This window comes from Euprymna scolopes, chromosome 46 (assembly GCF_053919585.1).
Source record: "Euprymna scolopes isolate OS-2025 chromosome 46, ASM5391958v1, whole genome shotgun sequence".
Taxonomy (NCBI): Eukaryota; Metazoa; Mollusca; class Cephalopoda; order Sepiida; family Sepiolidae; genus Euprymna; species Euprymna scolopes.
Genome location: NC_136527.1, coordinates 134,863,452 through 134,871,455, shown reverse-complemented (window position 1 = coordinate 134,871,455; position 8,004 = coordinate 134,863,452). Strand labels below are relative to the sequence as shown.

General features: G+C 34.9%; 1 pseudogene; it reads left to right on the top strand.

Annotated features, from left to right (window-relative positions):
• The first annotated feature begins 5,646 nt into the window (after positions 1–5,646).
• LOC145271764 (U2 spliceosomal RNA) lies at positions 5,647–5,828 on the top strand (annotated as a pseudogene).
• The last annotated feature ends 2,176 nt before the right edge of the window (positions 5,829–8,004 follow it).

The following is an 8,004-nucleotide window of genomic DNA, read 5'->3' as shown; positions in this document are numbered from 1 at the left end:
GGCGCCAGTGTTTTTACTGTGTCAGCAGTGGCTCCCACTAACAACCGTAGCTTAATTGTTTTATGTTTTTCTTTTTTTACAGGAGTGGGCATGTTTTCACCGGGCAACGCCAGTACACGGGTCCTGCGGATCAAGGACTATCCATTTATCCAGTGTTTCCTTTTCAGATTAAATATGTTTTTAACTAATTTCAAAGTGTTTTTTAACATATTTTATTAACTGTTTGCTCATATATATATATATATATATATATATATATATATACACACGAGTAAAAACAATTAAAACACTATATACGTTTGAAGCCAAAACAACGCATTGTTAAAAAATAAGATATTTATTTTGTTTGAAGTATGTCTTTTTTTTTTCATGTTGTGGTTCAAATTCAACCAGCGATTCTAACCAAATCTTAACGTGAATCTCGCATGACCAAACACACCGTTCCGAGATTAAAAAAAAAAAAACTACCGTAAAAACAACAAATGGCTAATTCTCTGCTCCTACAAGAACATGGAAAGAAAAAGAAACAAAAAAGGCATACTGGAAATGAAGGTTTCCTTCGAAATATATTTATGGACTTTAACATAAATTTCAAACAAAATAAATAGATATTTATTTTTAACAATGTGTTGTTTTGGCTTCAAACGTTTATAAAATATGTATCTTATTTAATTCATCTACAAGTTTGTCAGTTGTGTACAAATCCCAAATGCGATAGGATCCTTTCATCGTGTCTGAACAACGTGCCCCCCCTACTAATAACCGTAGCTTATTTTATTTACTTCGGAACGGTACATTTATTTTTGCACCGGACACCAGTGTTTGCTATTTTACTGTGTTGGCAGTGGTTCCCACTAACAATCATAGTTGCCCGGATGTTTGGAGTGTATGTTGAGCAAAAAAAAAAGTGGTCAATTTAATAATTAATGTAATAATACAAAGAGGGGGTTGCAAAAATGAGTTGTGGTGTGAGGAGAAATACAAACTTTACTTCTGAACGGTACATTTATTTTTGCAACGGGCACCAGTGTTTGCAATTTTACTGTGTTGGCAGTGGCTCCCACTAACAATCATAGTTTAATTGTTTTATGTTTGTTTTTTTTTTTTACAGGAGTGGGCATGTTTTCACTGGGCAACGCTGGTACACGGGTCCTGTTAGTATATATATATATATATATATATATATATATATATATTTTTATTACATTTTCACCCCAAACAAGGTAAATTGCCACTTTGGTGTAGGGGGCTACTATCAGGGGCAACAACTACTGGGGTACTATGTAGGGATTTGGGCAGCAAGATGTCGGTTCACGTTACACTTGAACTTCTGCACGGCAGTACTGTTGGGGAAGCAGGGACCTGGAATGGAATTCCAGAGTCTAGCGGTTCTGGGGAAGAAACTATTGGAGTAAAAAGATCTTTTACATCTAGGGATCTCTACAGTGTGTGGATGGGATTTAGCAGCCTGTCGGGTTTGTCGAGGGTGCTCACGTCGTGGGAGCACAAGTGTATGCAGTTTGTCAGAGCATTCACCACTAAAATTCTTGTAGAAAAGGCAGAGGAATGCAACATTTTGTCAATGGGACAGAGGCTGAAGCTTAGATGCCAGTTCAGGACCTATCAGGTGTGCGACTCTCTTTTGAACCTTGTCAAGGAGCGAGAGACTAGTAGCAGATGCACCAGCCCAGATGTGACAGCAATACTCCGTACATGGGCGAATGGTGGCCTTATAGAGGTACAGGATACTTTCGGGTGTTAGTAGTTTTCTAGCACGGTAGAGAGAGCCCACCTTTCTTGCAGCGGCCCTGGCAATGCCTTCAATGTAATTGTTCCAACTCATGTTTCCTGTGAACATTAGGCCAAGGAGTTTGAAAGATGTACTCTCAGATAAAGAGTCGTTGGCCATTGCTATAGGTGGTAGAGAGTTTCTTGTAATTATTGAATGAAACTAGTTTAGTCTTGGCAGCATTGAATGCGACCAACCACTTTTGTCCCCATTCCACCACAGATTGGAGGTCTTCCTCTAGTGTTTCTGCCATTTCTTTAGAAATGTGTTCATTCATCTTCCTGTCGTGCCTGCCATAGAGTGTAGTGTCATTAGCATATATACCCATCTCAGAGGCAATTTTGTCGGGGAGGTCATTTATGAATATCAGGAACAATAGAGGTCCAAGGATAGAACCCTGGGGCACCCCCGCATTTATATCATATTGTTTAGATGTACGACCGTCGAGGACAACCTGGATTTTTCTCTTATCTAAGAAGGATTTAATTATGTTAAGTATTCTACCAGTGATACCGTATGATCTAATTTTTCTGAGGAGACCCTCATGCCATACCCTGTCAAAAGCCTTAGATATATCTAGAGCTACCGCTCTGCCCTCTCCAACTTTGTCCAGTGAATGGTATATATGTTCAGAGATCTCAGTTAGGATGTCTGCTGTGGAACGGGCTTGTTTAAATCCATATTGTTTGTCAGTCAGAAGTTTAGCATCTGTAAGGTGATGGACTAGAGCATGGTTAATTAAGGTCTCAAATATTTTGGCAAAAAGTGGGAGGAGGCTAATGGGGCGATAATTTGATGGGGCAGTCCTTTCGCCAGAATTCTTGTATACAGAAGCAGTTTTCCAACAGCCCGGAAAGCAAGCTTCATTAAGGCATTTGTTGTAGAGTTTGGAGAGAACTGGAGCTACTTCGGCTGAGCACTTTTTTAATAGCACAGCTGGGATAAGATCGGGTCCACATGCTTTTGAAGTGTCAAGGTTTTTTATGATAGCATGCACCTGAGCAGGGGTGGTTTTCAGATCGTCTAGCGTGGCGTCTGTCTGCATAGGAAAGTCAGGTAGGGGGTGGTTGGAAGGGTCCAGTGTGGAGTTTGAGGCAAACCGACTGGCAAGCATGTTAGCCTTGTCGGTTGCTGAGACAACCTCGTGATTGTTGGTTAGTGGGGGAATTGTTGATTGCCCATTATTTACTACACTGTTGTAGATTTTCCAGAAGTCTCGAGTTCCTAGTTTTTGTGCTTCGGTGCGCTTTTTAGTGGTTTCCATAAATTCTCTCTTAGCTGTCGCTATTTCTTTCTTAACGTTATTTCTAGCTTCTATATACTTCAGTCTGTTTGAACTGGACTTATGTCGGTTAAACCTACGGTATGCATGCTGCTTTTGAGCAATGGCAGTTGCACAAGTCGACGTAAACCATTGGGGAGAGTGGGGCTTACTATAAAATTTCCGCATGGGAACATGCGCTTCGATTGCAGTTTTGAACCAGTCAGTGGTCTCGTTTGCACATTGTTCAGCAGGGAGAGAAAAAATATTTCTCCATGGGGCATCTCTGATTATTTCCCTGATGGCTTCCCAGTCAGCCTTTTTATATCTCATTGTTTTGAGCACTGGCTATTCAGTTATGGCTCTAGAGTTTAGGGCGATTTCAACCATTATCACTGCATGATGAACGTTCCCGAGTGGGCTGTGGGCCTTCATTATGCAGTCATCGGGAACTGTGGTCAAAAACAGATCTAGAAGTGATGCGTAACAATTTGTGATAGGGAGTGAGATATAGTGAAGCTATTAGTTGTGCTGCCCGCTGCATCTGTGTAAGTAGAGAATCCAAGCCAGTTTTTGTGTTGGACATTAAAGTCACCATATATATATATATATATATATATATACACGAGTAAAAATAATTAAAACATTATATACGTTTGAAAACAAAACAACGCATTGTTAAAAAATAAGATATTTATTTTGTTTGAAATTTGTTAAAGTTAATAAATATATTTCGAAGGAAACCATCTTGAGTATGTCCTTTGTTTCTATGTTGTTGTAGGAGCAGACAATTAGCCGTTTGTTGTTTTTACGGTAGTTTTTTTTAAAGTCCTGTAACGGTGCGTTTGGTCATTTGAGATTCACGTTAAGCTTTTGTTCCTTAGAAGCACTGGTTGCGTTTGAATTAAATAAGATACGTATTTATATACGTTTGAAGCCAAAACATGGAAAAAAAAAAAAGATGACATACTGAAGATGAAGGTTTCCTTCAAAATATATTTAAATTTCAAACAAAATAAATATCTTATTTTTTAACAATGCGTTGTTTTGGCTTCAAACGTATATAATACATATTTTATTCAATTCAAATTCAACAAACGCTTCTAAGGAACAAAATCTTAACATTTCATTACGTGTTTTCCAAATCCAAACCTTCTATAATATTTAACTTATGTCATGAAGATGAAGCAGTATACGTTTCTGTGCCATTTTTTTTTCCGCCAGAATCCTAAAATATCCTCCGATCCAGATTGCACTTTTGAAATCCACCAGCTGAGACAATGAGGCTTTAGTAGCGTGTATTTCAATTCCTGCTGTAGCTGTTCATAACATTGTGTACCTTATGCCATGTGACACAATTAATCAACCGAGAACCACATCAATCTACATGGACATATCAGATATCAACGGATACATACCTGAGAATCCAAACAATGAAAAGAATATGCTGTTGTCATAGCCCTAGTGATTATCAACCAAAAAGAACCCGATAAAAACCTCCTCTTAAGACTTAAATATATCCTTCATGCCATACCCAATCAAAGGCCCTTGATATGTCCAGAGCAATTGCTTTAGAAAGGAAGCCTTCATCGAGAAATTCGCTAATCTTTTGAGATAGCAAATCATTATATTTTTTTTTAATTTTGAACGTTTTGTACGTAGCTAGAGATCTTGCGGAGTAGACCTTTATGCCATGCTCTATCAAAGGCCTTTGATATGTCAAGAGCAATTGCCCTAGAAAGGAAGCCTCGATCAAGAGATTCGCTAATCCTATGAGATATAACCGTAAGCACATTTGCTGTAGATCTAGCAGAAAGGAAACCATAATGCATGTCACTAAAATGTGCTACCATAGATGGTAGTGTCATCAGCATAAATGTCTACGAATGATATAAGGATGTGATTTGGAAGATCATTAATGTAGATCAGGAAGAGATTTGGGCCCAGGATTGACCCTTGAGGGACTCCAGCATTTATACTGAGAGCTTCTGATTTCTGCCCATCAACCACTACTCTTATGAACCTATCAGAGAGAAATGATTTAATAATTGAGAAGACATTTCCAGCTATACCGTAGCTGGAGATCTTGTGAAGTAGACCCTTCTGCCATACTCTATCAAAGGCCTTTGATATGTCAAGAGCAATTGCCCTAGAAAAGAAGCCTTGATCAAGAGATTCGTTACTCCTATGAGATATAACTATAAGCACATTTGCCGTAGATCTAGAAGAATGGAAACCATATTGTATGTCACTAAGAAGGTTATTAGTCGCATGCAAGCGACTCTGTAAGTCACTCCGTCGGTTGGTCTGTCCGTAACACTTTTGTGCTCGGCCTTTTTGGTTAAGATCAAAGGTCTGTTGTTAATGAGGCTGTTCTTGGCCAAAAGGCCAAGATCAAAGTATAGTATCTGTTCTGGCAGATACTGCAAGCAAATACCACATATAAGACCTTGGTCAATGTAGGGGCAACCCTTCATACCAATTAACACTATCCAGCTCCCCTACTCCCTGGGGAGTTTGTCCCCATTTCCCTTTCACTCCTCACATTAAAAATCGGCCTTGTGCTTAATTTGCTTAGTGGGGGAGCAATTAAATACCCATTTCTTGGCCTTTTGGCCAAGATCAAAGTGTAGTATCTGTTCTTACTACATGCTGTGCTTACGTTTGTAACTTTTCCTTGGCCACATAGCTTAAATCAAAGTGTAGTATCTGTTCTTAATAGATGCTGCACTTACGTTTGTAACTTTCCCTTGGCATTTTTAGTCGCATGCAAGTCATTCCATCGGTCGGTCTGTAACACGTTTACATTTTATTGTATTTTTAAGCAAAAGGTATGGAGTAACATTTTTGTCACCCGATTTATCAGAGAGGGACCTATGTTTTCAATGGGTCCGTCTGTCCGTTAGTCCGTCTGATCTCCAAGTCCAATGTAAACAAATTCTTGATACACCGTCCCTTAAGTAATCCAATTTACCAAATAACCAATACTAACGGTTTATGTTATTTTTCCATGGACTATTTTACATTAATTAAGTCATATCCTCGAGTGGCCTCTGGGCCTTGATAAGAAATCTTCATCTGTGCTTATTTAGTATTAATTTTTTAAAAATTACATAACTAAAGTCATGTTGTAAAAACACCCCCAAATTTTTTTTTTCTAAAGTGGGGTAAGCAAGTCCTATTGTAGTATTACTCTCCAGGACTGAATTTGAAAAATTCTGGAAATTAAAAAAAGCATCTGGAAATAAAAAAAACGGAAAAAAATCTGGAATTTTTTTTTTTAAATCTGCAAATTTTTTTTTTCTTTTAATATGAAAGTTTTTTTTTAAATTTTGAAATGTTAAGAAGAAACTAAAAAAATAATTAAAGTTTTTTTTAAAGTCTAGAAATTAAAAAACAATCTAAAAATTTAAAAAAATCTAAAAATTAAAAAAAATCTAAAACTGAAAAAAAAAAAAAATTGTTTTCAAATAGTTGTAAATTTAAAAAAATCTGGAAATTTTAAAATTTGTAAATTTTTTAAAAAAATCCAGAAATAAAAAAAAAATCCAGAATTTTTATTTCTTTTAATCAGGAAACCCGGCACATCATACGATCCGTAATCAAAAGAAAAAAAACAAAAACAAAAAAAAACAAAAAATGAAAATTCCAAAAACAAATGTAAAAATTAAAAAAAAAAAAAAAAAAAAAAATTGTTTTTTCTTTTTTTCAAATGTTTATAAATTTTTAAAAAATCTGGAAATTTTAAAATTTGTAACTTTAAAAAAAAAAAAAAAAAAAAAAAAAGGGAAAAATCCGGAATTTTTTTTTTTGCTCAGGAAACCTAATTCGTAATTTAAAGAAAAACAAATTGTTGAAAAAAAAAAAAAAAAAAAAAAAAAAAAAAAAAAAAAAAAAATCTAAAAATTAATAATAAAAATTTTTTTTCAAATATTTGTAAATTTTAAAAAATCTTTAAATTTTAAAATTTGTAAATTTTTCAAAAATCCAGGAAAAAAAAAAAAAAAAAAAAAAAAAAAAAAAAAAAAAAGTCCGGATTTTTTTTTTGGGATCAGGAAACCTGGCGCATCATACAATTCCGTATCAAAAGAAAAACAAATTTTTGAAAAAAAAACCAAAGGATGCATATTGTATGTGTTCACGAAAGATTTTTTTTGTTCGTTTAAAAACAGTTTAAACAACTAATGCACACTGTATGTATGGTAACATATGTATACACACGTGACTGTATTTATGGTTTGAAGATTTGGGGTATAAGTATTTAATTCTTTGCGTTTGCAGAAACATCACCAACCATCAACCTAGTGACATGGATGGGTACCGCAAGAAATCAAATATAAAAGGATTCTTGAACTTATTTTTACTTACACCGAATTAACAAAAAAAAAAATATCATGGAACGAAGAGGACATATTCCAAAAATCACGGCAAATTTTTAAATGTTCTTTTTAAATAAGAAAATCAAATTTATGACTACCAAGACCGTAGAGCCACCATTTTTTTGTCTTTTATTTATTCCAAAAGCCGGCAACTCAATTTGACTACCTAGATTTACAGACGATAAGTCGGCTGGCAGAAATTGTTAATCGCTAAAAATCGTAGCGCCGTTAGCCACCACAATTTTTTTTTAATTCAAAAGAACGCCAACTCAATTTGACTACTTAGATTACAGACTATAGGATGGCTGCTAAAAATTATTAAACCGCTTGAAATTGTCCAAAAAAAATTTTATTTTATGAAATCAAATTTTAAATAAAAATTAAATAAAAAAATCTTGATAAATTTATGATTTTTGGAATATGAAATTTTCATTTCGTGACGAATTTGTACATCAAAGATTTTTCTGCATTTTTTTTAATTAGGTAAATAAAAAATAAGCTGAAAAACTTCTTAAATAAAATTTAATTGAATAAAAAATGATAAAATTTAATTTAATAAAAAATAAATAAATAAA